The sequence below is a fragment of the Phyllobates terribilis genome, unplaced genomic scaffold, assembly GCF_046119375.1.
Source record: "Phyllobates terribilis strain yellow unplaced genomic scaffold, ASM4611937v1 Scaffold_2__4_contigs__length_985480577, whole genome shotgun sequence".
NCBI classification, from domain to species: Eukaryota; Metazoa; Chordata; class Amphibia; order Anura; family Dendrobatidae; genus Phyllobates; species Phyllobates terribilis.
Genome location: NW_027362762.1, coordinates 321,504,951 through 321,529,243, shown reverse-complemented (window position 1 = coordinate 321,529,243; position 24,293 = coordinate 321,504,951).

Genomic DNA, 24,293 nt, shown 5'->3' with positions numbered 1-24,293 from the left:
TCCGCACATTAGAACGTGCCAATTACGCAAGTACAGATGCAGTCTTGCGGAATTGGCGCGTTCTAATGCAAGTCAATGGCGGCGATTACGCTGCGTGTCCGCAAAATTAATGGACATGCTGCGTATTTTTGAGCGCTGCGGAAAAATATGCAGCATGCAGCATGAGCATTGAAAGTGCGGAATTGCATTGGAAACCATGGGGGAAGGTTTATCAAGCGTTTCCCAATCGTTTACGCTGCGGAAATTCCGCAGTGTAAATGCTTGAAAAATGCATTGTGGGCACACAGCCTAAAGGTTGACCCCGACAGGGCTTAAAATCATTGAAAAGCTGCAAACACAGTAACGGACACATAACGGATTCCAGAACCGCCCCTAACACTACCCATCTTCCCCTTCCTTCCTGACCCATTTTTGATTTTCGTATCCAGAATTCTATACCCCCCCCTCGTGGTAGCCACAACATCAGCTGCCAAAAGTCCCCCAATCACATTTTTGTTAGGAGACACAATCTCCTATACCCTTAACACCCCAAAGAAAGCGAGAGAAAAGGCTAGACGAAACAGACATGCCTCAAGCTCTGAACTACAAACAGAACCCAATACCCCCTAGCCTTTCTAGGATCCCAAATGAAACCGGACATCTAGTGTCCTTCCGACCACTCCCCCTGTGGAACCCTTTCACTGCCTGTTTAATTAGAAAACATTTAGTCAAATGTCTCTGACCATGCAACTTAAAGCTGAAAGCCAAAGCCACGATAACCCGAGAGACCTTTGCCGATGACCAACCAGCCATTGCTCCCTGATGCACCACATCAGCAGCACGTCTACCTAATCCTCATCATGTAACCTATACCACACTTTGCCATGTAACCGTACCTCCCTTAAGCACCATACCGCCTGATAAGCAGCCCCCTTGCCAACAGCCAATTAAGACCTAATCAGAGATTCCGCGGCTCGAATACCACGCTCCAAAGTTCCGACGGGCAATCCAACCCCTTGTCCTCTGCTTCCGGGGCCAACAGCCTAGAGCGCTCCCACTGTAAACGAGAAAGTGAGTCAGCGACGGTATTCTGCACACCTGGCATATGAAATGCCATAACATAAGTATTTATGGAAAGACACATCAGCATTAGCTGACGGAGCACCCGAATCACCTGAGGTGAGTACGCGGTAATACTGTTAATTGCACACATCACCCCCATGTTATCAGAGTTGAAATGTATCCTCCTATTCCGAAGCTCACGTCTCCATAAAAACACTGCCACCAAAATGGGAAAAATCTCCAGTAGCGCAATATTTTTGCAAACCATTCCTCCGGCCATCTGGATGCACACCACTGACCCTTAAAGTAAGCCCCAAAACCCAAACTACCGGCAGCATCAGTGTACAAATCAAGAGCACAATTATCCACCACTACTTACATAAACAATGAACGTCTGTTATATTGCTCCAAAATTTTTCTCCATACTACCAGATCCGCCCTGTGTTCCACAGACAATTGAACATAATGATGTGGAGCTTGCACTCCAGTGGTAGCACTTGCCAACCGTCGAGAAAAAACTCTCCTCATAGGGATGATGCGGCACGCAAAATTAAGTTTCCCGAGAAGCGCCTGTACTTCCCTCAATGTAATATTTTTTAAACACCATGACATGGCTACCTCTTCACTCAATGCTACCATTTTCTCTTCTGAGCAAAAAAAGGACGAAGAGGAGTATATGATATACCGTATTTTTTGGACTATAAGATGCACCGGACTATAATACCCACCTAGGTTTTAGAGGAGGAAAATAGATAAAAAAATGTAAGCAAAAAATGTGGTCATGATGCCCTGTTAAGGGGGAGGGGGTCTACTGCTGACACTGTTATAGGGGTAATGTCCCCCAATTCTGTTAATATCCCCCATGTTGGTATATATGGCCCCCTCTTTCTTGTTATACGTGGCCCTCATCCCCATCCTGATATGCATGGCACCCCAATCCACCATCCTGGTATGCATGGCACCCCAATTCCCCATCCTGGTATGCATGGCCCCCTCATCACTCTTCTTGGTATGTATGGCACCCTTCATCCTGTTATGCATGGCCCCCCTCACACCCATCCTGGTATGTATGGCACCTTCATCCCTCTTCCTGGTATGTATGGCACTCTCCATCCCTGTATGTATGGCCCCCCACATCCTGGTATGTATGGTCCCCTTCATCCCTGTATGCATAGCCCCCTCATCATTCAGCCCTGTATGTATGGCACTCCTCATGCCTCATCCCTGTATGTATGGCCCCACTCATCCTTGTATGCATGGCCCCCTTCATCCCTGTATGTATGGCCCCTTCATCCTGGTATGCTTGGAACCCGCTGATCCCCATCACGCTGCACAGAAAAAATATAAACAATCATACTCAACTCCTCTCTCCTCCAGCGCTCTGTTCCGCTCTGTGCTGGAATAGTCACTACTCCCCATGCCGGGACTGCATGCATGGAGAGCAGTGACTATTCATTCTCCCTAATAGCACGCACGCTGTAGCTGCAGCACGGCTCCTGCTGTGCTTGGCGGTTAGCGTGCCCGCTATTAAAGGCCATGAATATTCACCACACCCAGAGCAGCACCCGAACCCTGAACACAGACCCCATTCATGTGAATGGGGGAGCCGAATATCCCTTGTTTTCCGCGCTGCCACTTGCGTGACAGTACAGGAAACACAGGCTCTGATCAGTGGTAATAGTATTACCGCGTTCAGAGCGCTGTGGCATCATGCTGTCAGCTGTGACAGTGACTGAAGGTAAAAAGCTTACCGTGGGTCATAGGCGCCGGCTGATGGTACTACTACCACCATCAGCCCGCGCCTCCTGCCATAGGGAACAGCGAGCGCAGGCACCGCTGGATGGACGCCTGTGCTCTGCTGAAAGTAAAAAAAAAATGTTAAAATGAATAAAAAAATGTTCAAAGAAAAATAAAACACATTATACTCACCTACACCTTGTCCCTGATGTTCACCGCCCCCGCAAAAAAACAAAAAAAAAACACCATATACTCACCTTTCACCTAGTCCCCGAAGCCCATGATCACCTGTAATAAAAGTAAAATAATAAAGCAACCTCATCCTCACCTGTCCACCGCAGTCCAAATAGCGAGGGTCCCACGAAGATCCCATGAACAGAGCGTATTGCCAGCAAATGAGATCAGCGCATGGGCATGGAGTAATTTCCCACGCTTGCCTATGAGTTGAACTATATGGATAGATAGATATATGGATAAATAATATATAGATAATAGATAATAGATCGATAGATAGATATATAGATATATGAATAGATATATGGATAGATAAATAGATTTATAGATAGATAATAGTTAGATATATGGATATATTGAGAGATAGATAATAGATATATGGATAGATATATAGATAGATATATATATATAGATAAATAGATTTATAGATAGATAGATAATAGATATATGGATAGATAGTGTGGTAAGACGACTCGCTCGGCCATTTCCGGAAGTAGACTCTGGAACCGGGTTTTCTCTGCAGGCTTTATTAGATGGCATAAAGCCCTGCAACTCCAGCAAAAATAAACACGGCCTTACTGACAAAACGACAAAACAAAAGATAAACGATAGCACTGTTCATATGTATGGAGAATATGCCCACACAGGGTATAATCCCAGCCTTCAGTTCCATCCTGAGCTGAAGCTTTCCCAGTCTGGAGACCTTGCCTCTCCAGACCACAACACAGAAAAAAAACAGGACTGAACATTTAAACCATGCTCAGCCACACCCTGAGGGGAGGTATGGTGAATGACGTCCCTCCCATCTCTATGTCATTCACATGAAACCACACCCTTTAAAAGAGTAAACCCCCAGCATATAACATGCTGGCAGAAATTCAATAGGTCTTAGTTCACACAGGAGAGCAACCTTAGTGACACATTCCTCCCCTTATATATCACACCAGTGACTTTGTCACATATTCCCTCTCACTGCCCAAAGCCGGGGTTTGGGCACCTTCAGACACCAAGCAGGGAATTCTGTAGAGGGCATCAGCATTAGCATTTAACTTCCTGGGTCTATGCTCCACGTGAAAATAAAAGTCCACGTGAACCATCTAGTTACTCCAGCATTCTTACCCTTCTTTTCCCTCAACCATCTCAAAGGGGCATGGTCTGACAGTAGCCCTTCTTCAAGTTGATGGTGGTAATATATCTTGCAGGTCCAAGCCTCTCGATGATTTCATTGACGCGGTGCATTGGGTATGCGTCACAGTTGGATACCTCATTCAGCCTGTAGTAGTCATTACTAAATCTCCACTCCCCGTGGGGCTTCGCACGAGAACGATTGGACTCGACTATCTTCTCTTTGATTCCTCTATCACGCTGAAGTCCATCATTCTCTTCACCTCGGCTGAGATTATCTCATGGCAGGCTTCAGGAATCCTATAGGTTTTGAGGTTTACCCTAACATGCTTCCATCAGCACTTGCTCGACCACCTGCATACACCCCAGTAATAGGTCACGGTTCCGTTGCAGCAGCTCTCTACATTGTTGCTTCTGTGCCGGCGATAAAATCTCTGCTATCGTGACGTCCTCGACTTTGGCTTTCAGACAGGCTCCCAAACAAGAAGCCCTCAATGTTTCCCGATCTCGCCAAAGCTTGAGCAAGTTCACATGGTATAATTGGTGCGGCTTTCTTCGGCCAGGCTGGTGAACTTTGTTGTTCACTTTGCTGAGTTTCTCCACCACCATATACGGGCCTTGCCACTCGGCCAGGAACTTGCTCTCGACGATGGGAATAAGCACCAGAACGTGATCCCCAGGCTGGAACTGTATCAGTCTCACTGACCGGTTATAGACCCTTGCCTGGGCCTCTTGTGCCTGGAGGAGATGCGCCTTCATGACAGGCATCACTTTCGCCATTCTCTCCTGCATCTGGGCGACATGTTCTATGATGCTCCGGTGGGGCGTAACCTTGGCTTCCCAGGTTTCCTTGGCAATATCCAGGAGCCCTCTCGGATATCGTCATACAGTGGCTCAAACGGGGAGAAACCGGTAGAGGCTTGTAGGACCTCTCTTACCGAGAAAAGCAGGAACAGTAGCAGGTAGTCCCAGTCATGACCATCCTTCTCTATGACCTTTTTGAGCATTGCTTTTAAGGTTTTATTAAAGCGCTCCACCAGGCCGTCGATTTGCAGATGGTAAATGGAAGTTCGCAGCTGGGTAATCTGAAGGACTTTACACAGCTACCTAATTACCTTGCTCATGAACGGGGTTCTGTTAGTATCTCCTTTGGCAGTCCGGTCCTGGCAAATATATGAACAAATTCCCGGGCTGTGCTCCTGCTTGATGAGTTCCTCAGTGGTACCGCTTCCGGGTACCGGGTTGCATAGTCCATGACCACCAGAATGTATTGGTGGCCCCAGGCTGATTTGACTAAGGGCCCCACTATGTCCGTGGCAATCCTCTCAAAGGGGATTTCTATCACAGGTAGGGGGATTAAAGGACTACGGAAGTGGGAAGAGGTTATCTGGCAGGTGGGGCAGGACCTACAATAGTTCAGGCTCTCCCAGTAACACCCTGACCAATAAAACCTCCTTAATATCCTCTCCTGAGTCTTCTCGACCCCCAGGTGTCCCTTCAGAACATATGAATGGGCCATATCTAATTCCCTCTGTCTGTATGGCCCTGGAACTAATTGCTGCTCCACTATCTCATTAGCCCTTGGTTTGGTCACCTGATACAATAACTCCCCCTGAACTGCGAAGTGTGGGTATCTGGTGTCTGCCCCTGGCTCTTGAGCAACCCCATTACTGACAGTAACATTGTCCCATGCCCCCTTCAAGGTTAAGTCCCGAACTTGAGCAGACCCAAAGTTCTCACCTGTCACCTCTAACTCAGGGAGGTTGGCCTCGTAGGTCACAGTCTCGTCCTCGTCGCCGGCCAGGACACACAATGGGAACTCATCCCCTTCAGATGTCGGCGGGGGTATTTCCCTAGGGACCTGGATTTTGTCCACGCGACTCAGTCTGGTTCCTTTCCCCCACAAGTCCCAGAACAACAGGAAATCGCGCCCCAATATGACGGGATGTATCAGGTCCTTAACCACCCTGACCTCGTGGGATTGGGCACCACAGTCTGTTCCCGCTGTCACTCTGGCCACAGGGTAGTCCCCATGTATGCAGCGAACGCCCACAGACTTGGCAGAGATCATCTGCTGGGGAAGGTTGGCACTGATTAGGGTACCTAGACTCCCTGAATCCAACAGTCCAAGCACCATCACCCCATTAATGGATACGGCACATGCCTGCGGCCCTTAACCAGGTTGACCATCCACGCTACAGGCCGGATAGGCATAATAGGAACAACGTTGTCCTTGGTTGCAGTCCATTGGTTCAGGGGACATATGACAATGGGCGGCTATGTGTCCAGGATTATGACACCGCCAACATACCACATCCCTCACAGCAGTCTTTGCAGGGCCCTCAGTGGGATTGGGATGACCCCCGTTTGTGACTCTAGACCCCTTACGTGGTGAGCCTGTCCCTCTTTGGGTACTCCAGTAAAGGGAATTGACTATGTCCGGTTTCCCAAAAGATTTTTTGACCACTTGGTTCCTCTCTACCAGGCCCATGATGTCGTCCGCATTCCGAGGGTCTCCCTGGGTAACCCAGGTCTGCACTGGTCTGGATAGGGAATGGATGAACCTGTCCATCACCACTCGTTCAACTATCTAGGCAGGAGAGGAAGACTCTGGCTGCAGCCATTTCTGAACTAGATGTAACAAGTCAAACATCTGTGAGCGAGGGGGTTTGTCACCAGCATGCGGCCAGTGGTGGACCCTTTGTGCTCTGACAGACATAGTCACTCCCGAGCGTGCCAGTATCTCAGTCTTTAACTTGGCATACTCCTGTGCATCCTGTAGGGTCAGGTCATAGTAGGCCTTTTGGGGTTCACCCGTTAAATAGGGGGCCAGCACATCTGCCCACTGCTCTGGCGGCAGTTTTTCACGCTCTGCTACCCTTTCGAACACAATCAGAAAAGCCTCAACGTCATCCCCTGGGGTAATCTTTTGCAACTCATGCCTTACCACCTTCCAGACGTATGAGACATCACCTGGAGTTGGGGGAGGGGCGGCCTCTCTGCTGCAAACTTCCCCCGCTAGAAGTTCCATCTGCCTTTGTTGCTGCTGAATCTACTGCATCAGGAGTTTATTGGTCTCTAGCTGTGCTTGCTGGTTCTGCAACTGCAGCTCTCATTGCTGCTGTAGAAGCTCCTGGTTCTGCTGTTGTAGGCTCTGCTGTCTCTGCAAGTGCAGTTGATGTTGCTGTTGTTGGCTCTGAAGCAAGTGCTTGAGGAGCTCCTCCATGCTGCCGACACCACTGGCTGGCTGGCGGCCTTTTCCCAGGACATCCACCGATCTCTGTGGCAGGTACACGTGTTCCTAGAATCGTGCTCGCACTGTCAACCAACTGTGGTAAGACGACTCTCTCGGCCGCTTGTGGAAGTAGACTCAGGAACCAGGTTTTCTCTGCAGGCTTTATTATATGGCATAAAGCCCTGTAACTCCAGCAAAAATAAACATGGCCTTACTGGCAAAACGACAAAACAAAAGATAAACGATAGCACAGTCCATATGTATGGGGAATACGCCCACACAGGGTGTAATCCCAGCCTTCAGCTCTGTCCTGAGCTGAAGCTTTCCCAGTCTGGAGACCTTGCCTCTCCAGACCACAACACAGAAAAAAAAACAAGACTGAACATTTAAACCATGCTCAGCCACACCCTGAGGGGAGGTATGGTAAATGACGTCCCTTACATCTCTATGTCATTCACATAAAACCACACCCTTTAAAAGAGTTAACCCCCAGCATATAACATGCTGGCAGAAATTCAGTAGGTCTTAGTTCACACAGGAGAACAACCTGAGTGACACATACCTCCCCTCACATATCACACCAGTGACTCTGTCACAATAGGTATACAGTGCCTACAAGTAGTATTCAACCCCCTGCAGATTTAGCTGGTTGACACATGCGGAATTAACTTGGCATTGTGACATTTGTACTGTAGATCAGCCTGGAAGTGGGAAATGCACTGCAGCAAATTTTTTTTTTTTTTTTAAAACGTAAAAAGTTAATTCAGAGTGTCATTTATTATTCAACCCCTCAAACCACAAGAATTCTGTTTGGTCCCCCTAAAGTATTAAGAAGTAGTTCAGGCACCAAGAATAATGAGCTTCACATGTGTGGATTAAAGATCTCTTTTGCCAGCCTTTTCTGACTATTTAAGACCCTCCCCAAACTTGTGAACAGCACTCAGACATGGTCAACATGGGAAAGATAAAGGAGCATTCCAAGGCCATCAGAGACAAGATCGTGGAGGGTCACAAGGCTGGCAAGGGGTACAAAACCCTTTCCAAGGAGTTGGGCCTACCTGTCTCCACTGTTGGGAGCATCATCCGTAAGTGGAAGGCTTATGGAACTACTGTTAGCCTTCCACGGCCAGGACAGCCTTTGAAAGTGTCCTCCCGTGCCGAGGCCAGGCTTGTCCGAAGAGTCAAGGCTAACCCAAGGACAACAAGGAAGGAGCTCCGGGAAGATCTCATGGCAGTGGGGACATTGGTTTCAGTCAATACCATAAGTAACGTACTCCACCGCAATGGTCTCCGTTCCAGACGAGCCCGTAAAGTACCTTTACTTTCAAAGCGTCATGTCAAGGCTCGTCTACAGTTTGCTCATGATCACTTGGAGGACTCTGAGACAGACTGGTTCAAGGTTCTATGGTCTGATGAGACCAAGATCGAGATCTTTGGTGCCAACCACACACGTGACGTTTGGAGACTGGATGGCACTGCATACGACCCCAAGAATACCATCCCTACAGTCAAGCATGGTGGTGGCAGCATCATGCTGTGGGGCTGTTTCTCTGCCAAGGGGCCTGGCCATCTGGTCCGCATCCATGGGAAGATGGATAGCACGGCCTACCTGGAGATTTTGGCCAAGAACCTCCGCTCCTCCATCAAGGATCTTAAGATGGGTCGTAATTTCATCTTCCAACAAGACAACGACCCAAAGCACACAGCCAAGAAAACCAAGGCCTAGTTCAATAGGGAAAAAGTCAAGGTGTTGGAGTGGCCTAGTCAGTCTCCTGACCTTAACCCAATTGAAAACTTGTGGAAGGAGCTCAAGAACAAAGTCCACATGAGACACCCAAAGAACCTAGATAACTTGGAGAAGATCTGCATGGAGGAGTGGGCCAAGATAACTCCACAGACCTGTGCCGGTCTGATCAGGTCTTATAAAAGACGATTATTAGCTGTAATTGCAAACAAGGGTTATTCCACAAAATATTAAACATAGGGGTTGTATAATAATTGACCCACACTTTTATGTTTAAAATTTAATAAATTTCAACTGAGCAACATAACTTTTTGGTTTATAAGATTTATGCTTCTGTTCATAAAACCTACTCTCGTTTGCAGTTTGAAGGCTCTAACTTATTTGCATCTTATCAAACCAGCTAAATCTGCAGGGGGTTGAATACTACTTGTAGGCACTGTATATATATGGATAGATAATAGATAGATAAATAGATAATAGATTGATAGATAGATAGATAGATATATGGATAGATAAATAGATTTATAGATAGATAATAGTTAGATATATTGATATATAGATATATTGCTAGATAATAAATATATGGATAGATATATGGATAGATAGATAAATAGATAATAGATCGATAGATGGATAAATATATGGATAGCTAGATAGATATATATAGATAATCGATAGATAATAGATAGATATACAGATAGATATAAATATGTGATATATATAATCCATGCTTTGTGTGTGTACCTTACTGTTCATGTAATTTATTAATAAATAATTACACTTATGGAAATAAGATTGCGCGGGGTCCCCTGTAATTTTATTAACCAGCAGAGGAAAAGCGGACAGCTGAGGCTGAGGTTTTTAGCCTGGGAAGGGGGTAATACCCATGGAGCTTCACAGGCTACTAATATCAACCCCCAACGGTATACATAGCCTTTACTGGCTATTAAAACGGGGGACCCCCCCAAAAAATGACATGGGGTCTCCCTATTTTAACAGCTAGCAAAGGCTATGCAGACAGCTGGGGGCTCATATTAATAACCTAGAATGGGGCCATGAATATTGGCCCCTCTGAGGCTACAAACAGGAGCCCTCAGCCGCCCCATCCATAGGATGCGCCAATTCTGGCACTTAGCCTCGCTCTGCCACACTGCCCTGTAGCAGTGGTAGTGGGGTTATAGGGTTGGGGATGATGCCAGCTTATAATGCCAGCTGACATCAAGCCCAGTTTAGTAATGGAGAGGTGTCTATAAGACGCCCCCATTACTAACCCCATAGTGCAAGGCAAATGTAAAATAATAACACCCACACCCAGAATAAAATATTTTATTTGAAATAAAACAGACACCCTTTAATACTCTAAATTAAACCATACTTACCGTCACGCCCATTCCAGCTGAAGCCAATGTTCCCCGTAATAAAAATAAAATAACCTCATCCTTACCTTTCCACCGCAGTCCAAATAGCGAGGGTCCCGCGAAGATACCATGAACAGAGCGGGCACATTGTAAAATGTGCCCGCTCTGTTCAGCAGCCGGCAATACACTGACTCAGTGTATTGCCGGCAAATGAGGTCAGCGCATGCGCAGTGAGTTTTTTCCCACGCTTGCCAATGAGTTGAACTCAGTTAAGTTGAGCCCCTAGGTGACCCTCAAAACATAAATACACTTTCCCACGTGCCCTGTCATCTACATGAATCCTACACTCCTTTTACTTCACAGTCTGCACTGATAACGACACTTGGTCAGAAGCTCAACTCGAAACCCCGGTCCCGCTAAATAAACCACCCTGCCCACTAGACTGCAGACCATCCCATGCGGCTAAATGTCTTGGCGTCAACCTGCCCCCTTCCAACTGAATCAATAAATACCTAACGTTCGCTAGCACAACTCTAACCCCATCACTGACCAAATTTGTCCGACCCTAACCCAATCCTAGCAAGCTTATCTCCTGACTACCCTCCATTCCTGAAGATATAAAGTTTGGAGGAAATGGACACGACATAGAGTAGAACTTACCAGGCTGTGAAGGAGCTGTGATCCCTCCAGCCAAAAATCCCGAATTCAGCTGCCCGTCTACTTCTCTGAGTCTTCCTGATGGACCCTCAGATGCCTGAAGTCTGAAACCTGAAGATGTGATGGATCCTGTCATCTGAGTCCCTGGGAGGCAGTACCACGCTGCCGGGGACCAATACAAAAGCCAAAAATGGCTACAAGAAAGGTGAAGGCTACAAGAAGATCAGCAAAGGTTTACTTATCAGTCAGAAAACTGCCGCAAAAGTGATACAAAAATTTTACAAAGTTAACATCTAAACAGGAGCGTCTTCTGATGAGAAGCACTGAAAAGAATCAACATCAAGTTCACTGCAGTTAGCTAAAGAAGTAGAAAGGCAAACCGGAGTGAGTGTTTCCCATGGCATATACTGCAGAGAAATAGCATGCATGGGTGTCATCCACAAAAGAAGTCTTTCCTAAATCCCACGCACAAAAAAGCCCACCGACAATTTGCCAAGGCCCATGCTGAAAAATATAAAGACTACTGGAAGTTTATACTCTGGAGTGATGAAACTAAGATAAATGTTTAAAACCGTATGTTGTCGCAAAGGTGTGGTGGCAGTATCCTTATGTGGGGCTCCATGAGTGCTCTTAGCTACATTTCATTGATGGTATCATGAATTCACAGATGTTCTGTACTTTATTGAAAGAGAAGAAGCTACCATCACTCCATGCCGTGGTAGATATGCACTTTTCTAACTTGACAATAATCTAAAACACACATCTAATGCCACTGTTACATTTCTGAAGAAGAACAGGGAGAAAGTGATTTAGTGGCCAAGGATGTCTACTGATCTGAACCCAATTGAACACCTTTGGGAAATTCTAAAGAGACAAGTTGATCATCACTCTCCATCTCGCATGGAGGCACTAAAAGAGGCCGTTCTTGAATAATGGAAAGAAATTGATATTGCAATATCTCACCATCATGTTCATTCCATGCCTAGAAGACTTGGTGCTGTCCTTAAAAATCAAGGAGGTCACACAAAACACTAGATGTAGTAATTTTGACATGGGGTATATTTATTTTTGCATCAACTCATTTCAGTAAAGCAGAAGATTTTGCAATGGAATTTATGTTATTAACCTTACTTTCATGTTATGGGTTTAAAAATATTTTATGAAACTCAGTCTTGTCACAATTTTGGAAATTGTTCTTGAATTCGGTGAGATATTGATTAAAAACTTAAATTTCAAAGGTGGTTTACTCATTTATGCTGAGCACTTTATATAAAGAATCTCTAATAACAGACTTTTTTTTAATAAAGAAGGATGACATACATATTACTAATGGGCTGATGTATCACTCATAAACAGTGGCACTATACAGTCACTTGGATAATTTTAGTAATTAACTTTTTGTTATGTGCATCAGTATGGGCACTTAATAAAGTAATAAAGTAATTGTTGCTCATAAAGTGTTATGTATGCACACATGTATGAGTGTTATTCATAGGAAAATTACAATAGAATAGACATTGAGAATTTTAATTGTACATGCACTATTATAGCACAACTGACATGTAATAATTTATGTAAAAAATCAGTTTCACTGTTACCACAAAAGTACAAAATGCAATCCCTCACATTCCACCACTTTTGTTGTTTGATTGGAAAACTGTATATCAGTAGGGTATTACATATACAAATCTAAAGACATATTCATTTTCAATATTCATGAAATGCTATTTTTTTTCTGTTAATATGCTAAAATACTAAACCTAAGCATGAAGCAACTTTTACATCTCTTCCATTTGTGCGGCAACATTTACACTATGGCAAAGAATTCTGCATAAAAGATGCTTACAGACCTTGACAAAAAAGGGCAAGATACTTCCAAATGCTTGACTTCTTAAGCCAACATTAGAATTAGCCTTGCATATATTATTTTGTAATACTATTTATAAGTCAATACTAGGAGTGGGTCCAAGACACAGAAGATGTGCAAATATTTTTATTATGTTTTGTCGCTGTGTATATTCCAGTCATGGTTTTGGTGTAAAAGTAATAATGAAAAAAATTAATCAAAATATTGACCATGTGAAAGTGACCAGCTTGTAATTAGATTTGGATTGTGACCAATGGAGCCCAGCAACAATTGTTTTCCCATATGATCTACCAGTCTGTTGCCAGTTCATTACTGCTGATCTGAGCCGGCAACAGACAGCGCGGTGTCAATGTGCACATCTCTCAGTGCACAGCACCCAGCCCCTGATGTGAGTGTCACTTATGATGCTTCATTTCAGGGAGCCTCTGCCTCCTGATGACATCTCGTTTGAGTAGCCCCGCATGCACTGGGATTTTCAAACAAAGAGTTCTAAAAAAGGAAGTGAAAAAGAAAGAAAATCAGTTAATAATAATGTAGTTAGGGAAGGATAGGGAATTTTTAATTCAAGTATATTAGAAAATAGTTTAGATTATGGCACTAAATAGATAGGGATTTAGGAGGAAAATGACTTTGGGTTTCGACCACCCCTTTAAATTAGCTTTGCATAGGGCAAAAAAGATTTACTTTTTTCCCTTCTCCCATGTTTGGGCAGTATACAAATGATATCCTCCAAAAATTATGTATGGTATTGAATAATGTAGTAGTCCTACACAATTCGACATAATAGTATACTTTCTGACAATGGGATCTTTAGGGTGATGATGATGAATGCCACTGTATGTGTCACGCAAGGTGTGGGAAGACTGAGTGCAACACAAAGGGAAGAGGGGGAGGAAGCCCAAACACTAGGGAAAGGGGAAGTGGAGACCCCTAGGCAGATCTAATAACAGCCTGCCTACCCCACTGTCCCTATATAGGTTTCACATATATCACCGAGCAGGACCCTAAACCCTGTATGTACCTAAAGCTTGGCCCTACATAGGGAAGGAAGGGGTGAGCACTGGTCAGGCCCCACTACAAACTAAAGACAGCAAGGTAGACAAACAAAGGGGATAAACTTAGCTTGAGCAGACACCGGAGAAGTACCGCCAACTGTCCTCCAAGTGCACCAGAGAAGAAGTCAACAAACAGCTAATTCTCCAAGCATGCACAAAGGTACATAGAAGTATCACTGGCAATTGCCTGGAGCAAACTGAGAGTTTTTAACTCCCGTGCAAGGGTGTGCCAATACGCGGCAGGAGGGAGGTCACCGCTGGGTCTTAAAGGAAGAAGGATTAAGAAGGTTTCTGCAATGCCAAGTGCAGTGACCTTCTACAGCCAGATCCAGAGCAACTGTCTATTACACCTGACACACCCGTGACAGTATGGCATTCATCAGAGGTACAGTATCTGGTTAAAAGATATACCCCAGCTTATACATTAAACATTAGATATTGTGTGTAGGGTAGTGAAAAAGAAAAACCCACACATACAATTTTGGTCCAGTTTTTCATGCAATTTCTGAAGCCAAAACTATGGTAGGAACAGGAAACCATAGTTAAAAATTAGAAAAGAGAGTAGAAACTTTCTTAAATAATTCCACTACTTTTATTAACCCGTCCATTCTTTGGACACAAAAACTTGTTAAAAAAACTGCATAAAAACGTGTGAAAGTGCCATAACAGTAGGGTCACTTGTATCTGTCGTTGCATGACTAACAAGACCGGGATGTAGCTTCGCTGAGTATGAAAACTGACAGTTGTAGCAGCTATCAAATAGATTATAGCAAAATCAGTTTATAGATATTAACAATACATTTTTTTTACTTTCATTTACTGTATTTCATGGCCACATCACAGCCATAATGACTTCTGTGTGTTACCTTGTCCTAAGGGTTCAAAACCTTTCCTGATTATGTGCTGCTTATATGGGTAAGTCACTTATTTAAGGGATTTTTTTGGGTGAATATGACCTGTTTATAGGAATTCATTTTTTTAGATGTACTTAGTCATTTTTCACCTCACACCTACAGTATAAAAAAGAATTGTAAAATGTTGCAGTGGTAGTCGGGTAGGTTCCCCAGTCATCCTGTAATCATTATAGAACAAGTAAAAAAAAAAAAAAGAATTACCACTATTGTAAAGATAGATGCAGATCACACCATTAACAATCAATTATGTGGACAGCTAAGTTTCCTACCTACACAGTCACAACTACACGACACAGAACATCTGCAAAACACTGTATAAAAATTATACTATTACTCCTATGTTGAGATGAGTGGAACTTTTGAATTTTGAAAGGCAAAAAAAATAGCGCAAATCTTGAGATTGCACAGAAAATACATGGGGGAAGAGGAGAGAGATAGAGAGAGAAAACACTACTGACCATAAGAGCTTACACTCTACAGTAGAGAGAGGACTATGCTGATCATAACACGTTACAATCTACAAGAGAGAGAGCAAGAGAGGACGCTGCTGACCACATGAGCTTACATTCACTGACCATATGAGCTTACATTCTAGAGAAAAGGGAGATTTACCCAATGACTCTAAAGATGGAAAACAGCCCTCCTATACAAATTGTGCTCCACTGGGAACCCCTGATCTGTGATGGCCCAGGCACTGGCCACCACTGTACAAGGTATTATAATGCGTGAGATATCTGACATAGCAGAAGAAAATAATATGGAAGGCTGAGCAGTAACGCAAAAATACATTACCCCTCTCTCTGATACTTTAGCAGTGTGAGAAATGGAGCAGGGCAAATATTTTTGTTTTGTGAACCAAAAATTTAATCTTATAGTGTTTGAATTCACGTGGAACCGCAAATTTAAGGGCATTTAACAAAATCAATCCTCTGAAAATTGATCCACTCATCAATACTCATATTAGCTAATATCTTATTCAATATATGTTGCATAGCTTTACAATACATAATGATTATGCTTTCTTTTCAATAAACATATTTTGTACTAGAGTTGTGTCAGGACTTCTGTTGCCCTTCTACAGTTTGACCACTAGTGGCCACTATTGTTTACTTTAATATTGTGCTGCAGTTTCACTCCTTACCACTGGAGACTGCTGTTGTGTTCTGCAATTGCACTTTACTAAGATGATGGATTCTGAGTCTATCGAATCCATCTTGTTTCCTGTTTGGGTCTACTTAAAGCCGCATGTCACTCATTTCTCGAGTACTGTGTCTAGCTGTTAGCCTAGTTTCAGTCTACAGCTCTTGAATATTCTTACCCAGACTGTTCTATTTATCTACGGATTGTTTTCTACAAGTTTTTGCTATCTCCAAGAACTTTTACTGCCACTTGCTGTTCCTGCTTGTGCTCCTTTGGCCACTGGTTTCCAGAAGAACTACGTCAGTATCGTAACAGGATACGCAAACCTTCATCATCGACGCCGCCAAGAGAAGAAAATTGGAAGAATGTGTAACTAAGATGAACTGTTTGCATACCAATATCTATGCCGATATGCAAACACTAAAAACAAAATAAATAGCATTTCAAAATCAAACAACTCATAATGTTCAAATTTTTGGATATAGAGAATATTGTGCAAGATCTAAGCAATAAGATTGCACTGCAGTCTGAACAGATCCTTCAGTTACAAAATCAACATATAGCTTGGGCCACTCCAACCACCCTTCCACTGCCACCTTTCAGTTTTCGTGGAGACTGTGACAAATTTCGTGGATTCATCAATCAGTGCAGATTGTATTTTGTTGCACACCCTGCTCACTTTCATACTGACAGATCAAAAGTATTGTGAATTGTTATGTTACTGACACATAAAGCTTAGGTTTGGGCCAGCCCCCTAATTGAAACTTATGATGATCGACTTTATAATCTGGAGGCTTTCTTAGCAGCCATGAGCCAGGTGTTTAATGATCCTAATGGTTGTGCAACAGCTTCAGCTACACTGATGGCGCTAAATCAGGGTAAATGCTCTGTTCCAGAGTACGCCACAGAATTCAGATGGTGGGTGATTGATATTGAATGGAATAATGCTGTGAAACTATTTTTTTTAAGAACGAACTCTCCAGCACACTCAAAGATAAACTAGCCCGGGCCAATGCTCGCACAAATTTTGATGACTTCATTCACCATTGTATTTGTATAGACAACCGATTATCAGAGAGAAGATTGGAAAATTGGAATTTAAACAATAATTGTTATCCACCTGCTTAAACCACCAGCCCTAGAGACTTTGAGATAAAGAGTCCTCACATATCCGAGGCTGAATCCATCAGATTGAAAGCCTGTTAAAACATGAAAGTGCTGTCACGCTGGGTATGTGGAGAACCCAGCGTATAACGGCAGGAAAAGGGAAAGGTGTCCTACAAGTAGGGAGAGGGGGAGTGGAGACTCCTAAATGGCTCAAACGACAAACCCTGTCTCCCCTATGGACCCTATAAAGGTTCTGCACCTATCGCTGAGCTGGAAACCTGGGCCTAGCTTACCCTAAAGCTAGGCCCTAGGGAGGGAGGGGGAGGGGTGAGCACTAGTCAGCTCCATTGCAAACTAAAGTACACACAAGGAAAACGAACAAGGGAATACACTTAGCTTCAAGATAACACCTGAGAAAACACGGCAACAATCCACGAGGAACTCCAAGAAAATTCTAGTCGACTACTAGAATTCCAGGCCTGAATAGATAAGAATAACTCTATCACCAACAACTCTCTTGAGAAACTGAGTGTATTTAAGGATACAGCAAGGGCGTGCTAATTAGCAGCAGAAGGTGAGGATCACTGCTGGATCCTAAAGGTAGAATCCCCAAGCAAGGTGAGGATCACCGCTGGGTCCTAAAGGGAGAGGGATCATGAAGATGTTTGCAAGGCCAAGCCCACCGACCTTCTACAGCAGGACCCCGTATGACTGTCTGTCAAACCTGACACACCAGTGACAAGTGCTGAGAGAAAAGAATGGAGACTTTGGGAAAATCAGCATATTTATTGTGGCAAGACTGACCACTTTTTCATCAATTGTCCTTCTTGACTTCATAAAACAGTGGCAGTAGTAGCGGAGCCCAACTTTTCCGATGAAGAATCAGTCTTGTCTGAACCAGCACCTCCAGTGAATGCTGTAATTCTTTCAATTTCTTCTATTGCACCCAACATTAAAATAGAAAACAAGGACTCTCATTGCTTCATTTCTATCAAGTTTCAAGATGATTCTCAGTGGATCTCCACATCTGCCATTGTTTATTCAGGAGCAAACGGAAATTTTATTGACATCTCTTTCGCAAAGGAACATGGGGTAAAAATTCAAAACAGACTTTCATCTATTATCATGGAAACTGTTGACGGGTATCCACTAAATTTGGGACCAGTGAATCAAGAGACTGAACCCCTAGAGATAGTTATGAAACCTAATCACCATGAGATTTTATCCTTCCTACTAATCTCATCTCCACATTTTCCAATAATCCTGGGGTTGCTATGGCTACAGACTCAAAGTCCCACAATCAATTGGGGAACCAAATAAGTGTCTTTTCCATCTACTGTACTCTTCCCACAGGCTTCACCAAGTGAAGATGTTGTAGAGGATCCTGAACAATCTTCTAAACTACCATCTATATATAAGGAATTTGCTGATGTATGTTGGTACACGCACGCCACTAGGTTCAGATAAGGCGAGATGGGTTTCATGAATTCATTGGAAACCTGGGGGAGCCATTACTCAGGGCAACCATAGGCTGCAGTTTCTCTCAGGCAGATGATAGTTTCAGTTGCTGACAAGACACATCTGACAAGAGTCTTTTTCAACAGTTTAACAGTGGAATTTAATCTGAAGCATGGCCAGTGCAATTCAGGGATATTACAGCAACACTCTTCATTACAGTACAGTCTCTTAAAGCAGGCACAGTAATATCAGTCATTTCAGTAGCATAATTCAGCACAGATTAGATGTCTTGGCAGCACACTTCCATGCATAAACAGAAGGCTTTTCCTTCACTAGGACTCACTAGTTCACAGCATTCTTAATCCTGCATGGAGATGGAGGGGGGGAGGGTTTGATGAGGGAGATGATCCCTATGACACAATTCCTTCCAGTCCTTATCTTCCTGACCGATAATACTCTGCACTGTTAGTTCAGGGAGTTTATCTGACCTGTGTTTAGTTTCTCTCCTGATCTGAATCCTGTTCAGTTGTCTTCTGTCAGATACAGATAACACACTACCTTTCTATACGGCTCCAGCCAGAACACAATGACAAGTTCCCCACAATCCCCCTGGGGCTCTGCTAAAACACTCCCTGTCTCCTGTGACTGTGTTAACCCCTCTAGTTGCTGGATACTTCTGGAGCACAACACTTCCTGTCTCCTGTGACTGTGTTAACTCTTATAGTTGCTGGATGCTTTTGAAGCAACAGCACTACTTCTGCATGTCACACTCTTCCCTTTTTGAATGTCATCCTCGACATTCGCCTTAATTGGTCAATCTGACCAATTCTGAGACAGTGGTGAAAGCTTAGTAACTATATATATAAATTTGTCATTGTCAAATTGATATAAGATTTATAAACATTGATAACAACCTATTCTTACGACCTTTTTCTTGTAGGACTCCTGTAAGAAATAAACAATTAACTCAATTAAAACAATCAGCTTATCGTTTGCTGGAGCTTTTCGTACGTCTTTAACCAGCTCTCTCTCTCACTAGGCCAAAACAAGTCTTTTCACCAGGTAACATTATCCATATTGTCTCTCGGTGGTGAATACCACTCAAGTGGGCTTACCTGGTCCGTATGCAGAGATACCTGTTTCCAATCGAAAGTCCTTGGCACTTGGCTTGGTTCACCAAGTGTCTCATACATCAGCATCACAGGCCTCCTCACTTCTTGAGTTGACATCCTCCTGGTGGGTTTTTCCTCAGATACCACTGGTTACCCGGTTGCAGGAGATTCTTCTGGCGCACTCATTTCTCATACTTCCTCACTTGATCTTGGAACTGCCTCTGTAAGTTCCTGTGCTTCTTTTGAATTTTCCGATTCCACCTGGTCTGGTAATTCTGCTACTCCTAAACATCGATCTGTCTCTTCAATGACCGGTGTTCGATCGTCAGATCTGAATTGGACTTCATCTGTATTCCTTGGTACAAACTCTGGTGCTTAGTTCACTCTCCTGAGGATGGTACATCCCTCTCTTTGCCGGTCCGAGAAATAGAACAGTGTGCTGTTCTTCATCCAAGCTCTCAAGGTCACTATCCACCTCCAGAGTGCAGTATCGGCATCTCTGCCCCCTGACAGGCAGAGACGCCGTCCCTACCCGCCCAGCGTCCTCTGGCGCTCCTGCTTCTGCTGCTGCCGGCGCGCGCAGCTTCCCGGGCACTGTGCTAAGGGCGCACGCACACGCGCTCCCTCCCTCTTAAAGGGGCCGCACGCGCCATCCTAAGGAGTCCCCGGCCAATGGCCGGAGGACCTCTCATATAAAAGGCACCTCCTCCAAAATGGAGGTTCCCATGCAAGGTTGTAGCTTTGTGTGTTAAACTCTGCTTCAGCCCTCAGGTCCCGCAGCCAGCCTGACTACCAGTCCAGCCCGCCAGCCTGACTACAAGTCCAGTCCGCCAGCCTGATTACAAGTCCAGCCCACCAGCCTGACTACAAGTCCAGTCTGCCAGCCTGACTACAAGTCCAGTCCGCCAGCCTGACTATAAGTCCAGTCCGCCAGCCTGACTACCAGTCCTGTCCGCCAGCCTGACTACCAGTCCAGTCTACCAGCCTGACTACCAGTCCAGTCCGCCAGCCTGACTACCAGTCCTGTCCGCCAGCTGATCTGCTGTACCGGTCAGTCCCTGCCTTCTGACCCGTGGGAGTCACCTGCTCTCATACAAGGTCGGTCCCAGAGTAGCACCTGGTCCCTCTGCTCGGTCCTTCCCTGGTCACAGAGTCGATTGAGCCGCCATACGACCTTGGTCAGTCCGAGTTGATACCTAGTTACGCCCCTCTGGTCCCTCCTTGCACCGCAGCACAGAGGTTCCACCACCCGGATCCGTAACAGTTTGCACGGGCCATGGAACCCGGTGGCCCCCAGGCCCTTTCGCTTGCTGACCTGTACCAGGAGGTTTCTCATCAGACATCCCAACAGGAAACCATCCTGACCTACCTGTGGTCTGTCAACTCTCACCTGGACACACTGTCTGTTCCACCTGTGGCCGTCTCAAGTCGAGCGACACCCGCTCCGGCAGCACCGCTGCCTACCAATACCACGACATCTAGCCTAGGACCCCGGCTTCCTGCGCCTTCTCGTTTTGGAGGTGACCCCATCCTATGTCGGGGCTTTCTGAACCAGTGCACGCTGCACTTTGAACTTCTGCCACATCAGTTTCCCTCCGACCGGGCCAAGGTGGCGTTCATCATGTCTCACCTCACCGGGGAAGCATTGGCATGACTAAACCCTCTATGGGAGAGAGGGGATTCCCTGGTGTCCGATCTTCCGGCTTTCCTCACTGCCTTCGGGATGGTCTTTGATGAACCCGGACGAAGTATTTCTACTGCCTTCTCATTGCCATTGCTCCGTCTCCGCCAAGGAAGTCTCACCGTGGGCCAGTATGCCATATGGTTCCGTACCCTTGCTTCTGAGCTTGCCTGGGACAACGAGGCCCTGGTGTCCACCTTCTTGGAGGGTCTTTCCGGTCAGATTAAGGACGAGTTAGCTGGCCGGGACATTCCTACCACCCTGGATGACCTGGTGTCACTAGCTACCCGGATTGACATCTGTTTCCTAGAACGTGCTAAGGAGACTACCCGGGAGAGAAGATTTCCCCGTCTTGCTCCTGTTTTCCAGAAACCGGCTTCCCAAACAGAAACTCCCCGGGCACCCTCGTCCGAACCCATGCAGATTGACCAGACCAAGATGGTCAAGTCTCGCCAAGAAAGACGCCGAGCCGAGGGAAGTTGTTTCTACTGTGGTAGTAAGGAGCACCTGATCCGCTCCTGTCCGGTGAAGCCGGGAAACTCCAGTGTCTAGGACCGCTCGGAGATGTCGTCCTAGGTAAGAGTAAATCCTCTCCATTCTTGATTTTGTCTGTCTCTTTCTCCTGTGGAGAGAACCGCTTCTTTGAAACTGCACATCTGGATTCCGGAGCCGCTGGGAATCTCATTTCCCAGTCCCTTGTAGAAAAGTATCAGATTCCTACCAAACCTCTGGCTGAACCATTGGCAGTCGCTTCCGTGGATGGAAGACTCCTTCCGGTGACCATCTTGCTCGTCACAGAGTCCCTAACCCTGCAGGTGGGAATGCTGCACTCTGAGAGGATCTCCTTCCATGTGCTTTCCGGACTCTCTCACCCCATTTTGTTAGGTCTACCCTGGCTACAGAGTTATGAACCCGTTCTGAATTGGAAATCTGGTGAGGTGCTCTGTTGGGGGCAGGATTGCCATGAGACCTGCCTGGTTCCGGTTCACCCGGCTCGACCTCCATCTACTCCGGCTAATTTACCTGGTCTACCGTCACCTTACTGGTCCTATGCTGATGTCTTCAACAAGAAGAAGGCAGAGACACTGGCACCTCATAGGCCATATGATTGCCCTATCGATCTGGTACCCGGTGCCACTCCACCCCGTGGGCGTATTTACCCATTGTCGTTGGCCGAAACCTGGGCCATGTCGGAGTACATCGAAGAAAATCTGGCTAGGGGATTCATCCGGAAATCTTCCTCCCCGGCTGGAGCCGGATTCTTCTTCGTAAAAAAGAAAAACGGTTCACTACGCCCCTGTATCGATTATAGAGGACTCAACCAAATTACTATCAAAAACAAATACCCCCTGCCGCTCATCTCTGAGCTGTTCAATCGCCTTTAAGGCGCGAAGATCTTCACCAAGCTCCATCTTCATGGGGCGTATAACTTGGTCCGGATCCGCCAAGGAGACGAGTGGAAGACGGCATTCAATACCCGGGACGATCACTATGAATACCGTGTGATACCCTTCGGTCTCTGTAATGCTCCCGCCGTCTTCCAAGAATTAGTTAACGACATCTTCCGTGACCTCTTATATTCTTGCGTAGTGGTGTACCTGGACAGCATCTTGTTCTTCTCTCCGGATCTTCCTACACACCGGAGGGATGTTCGTCAGGTCCTGCTTAGGCTCAGGCAGAATCACCTATATGCAAAATTTGAGAAATGCCTCTTCGAGCAGACCTCTCTTCCATTCTTGGGCTATATTATCTCTAAGACAGGTCTATGGATGGACCCCGAGAAGGTCTCTGCCGTCTTAAAGTGGCACCGACCGAAGGGGAGGGGTTGAAGGCGATTCAGCGATTCCTGGGCTTCGCCAACTATTACCGTCTCTTCATCCCACATTTCTCTTCCCGGACTGCTCCCATCTCTGCGCTCACCTGAAAGGGAGCAAATCCTAAGGAATGGCCGTCTGAAGTGGAGGAGGTCTTCTTCTCCTTAAAACAATCCTTCTCTTCTTCCCCTGTGCTACACCATCCGGATAGCAACAAAAAGTTCTTTCTGGAGGTTGATGCTTCCTCTTCCGGAGCCGGAGTGGTGCTCACCCAGAAATCTTCATCCGGGAGAATGGTAACCTGCGGCTTCTTCTCCAAGCTCTTCTCCCCGTCTGAGCGCAACTACTCCATTGGAGACAAAGAACTGCTAGCCATCAAATTGGCACTGGAGGAGTGGCGTTACCTGCTTGAGGGGACTCTGCACCAAGTGGTCATCTATACTGACCACAAAATCCTGGCATATCTACAGAATGCCCAAAGACTCAATCCGCGTCAGGCCCGTTGGTATTTGTTCTTCGCCCGCTTCAACTTTACCCTACATTACCGCCCGGTGGACAAGAACGTTAAAGCTGACGCCTTTTCCCAATCCTTCCTGTCTTCCGATGAAGAGGAGGAGCCTATGCATATCATCGATCCCGCCAAAGTGATGAATGTGGCCCCCTTGGACCTGTCTCGTCTCCCACCCGGTAAGACGTTTGTAGCGGTTCCGGATCGTAAGAAGGTTCTTCACTGGGGTCATTCATCCAAACTAGCCGGCCATGCTGGCCAGAAGAAGACCTTCCTGCTCATTACCCGGCATTACTGGTGGCCTACCTTGCGCCAGGATGTGGTAGACTTCATCACGGCCTGTTCGTCCTGTGCCCGCAACAAGGTTCCCAGACATCTTCCAGCCGGCCGTCTCCTGCCGCTTCCCGTACCTGCTGCCCCATGGCAACACATTGCTATGGACTTTATTACTGATCTCCCTGTTTCTGCCGGGTGTATGGTCATTTGGGTGGTCGCTGACCGCTTTT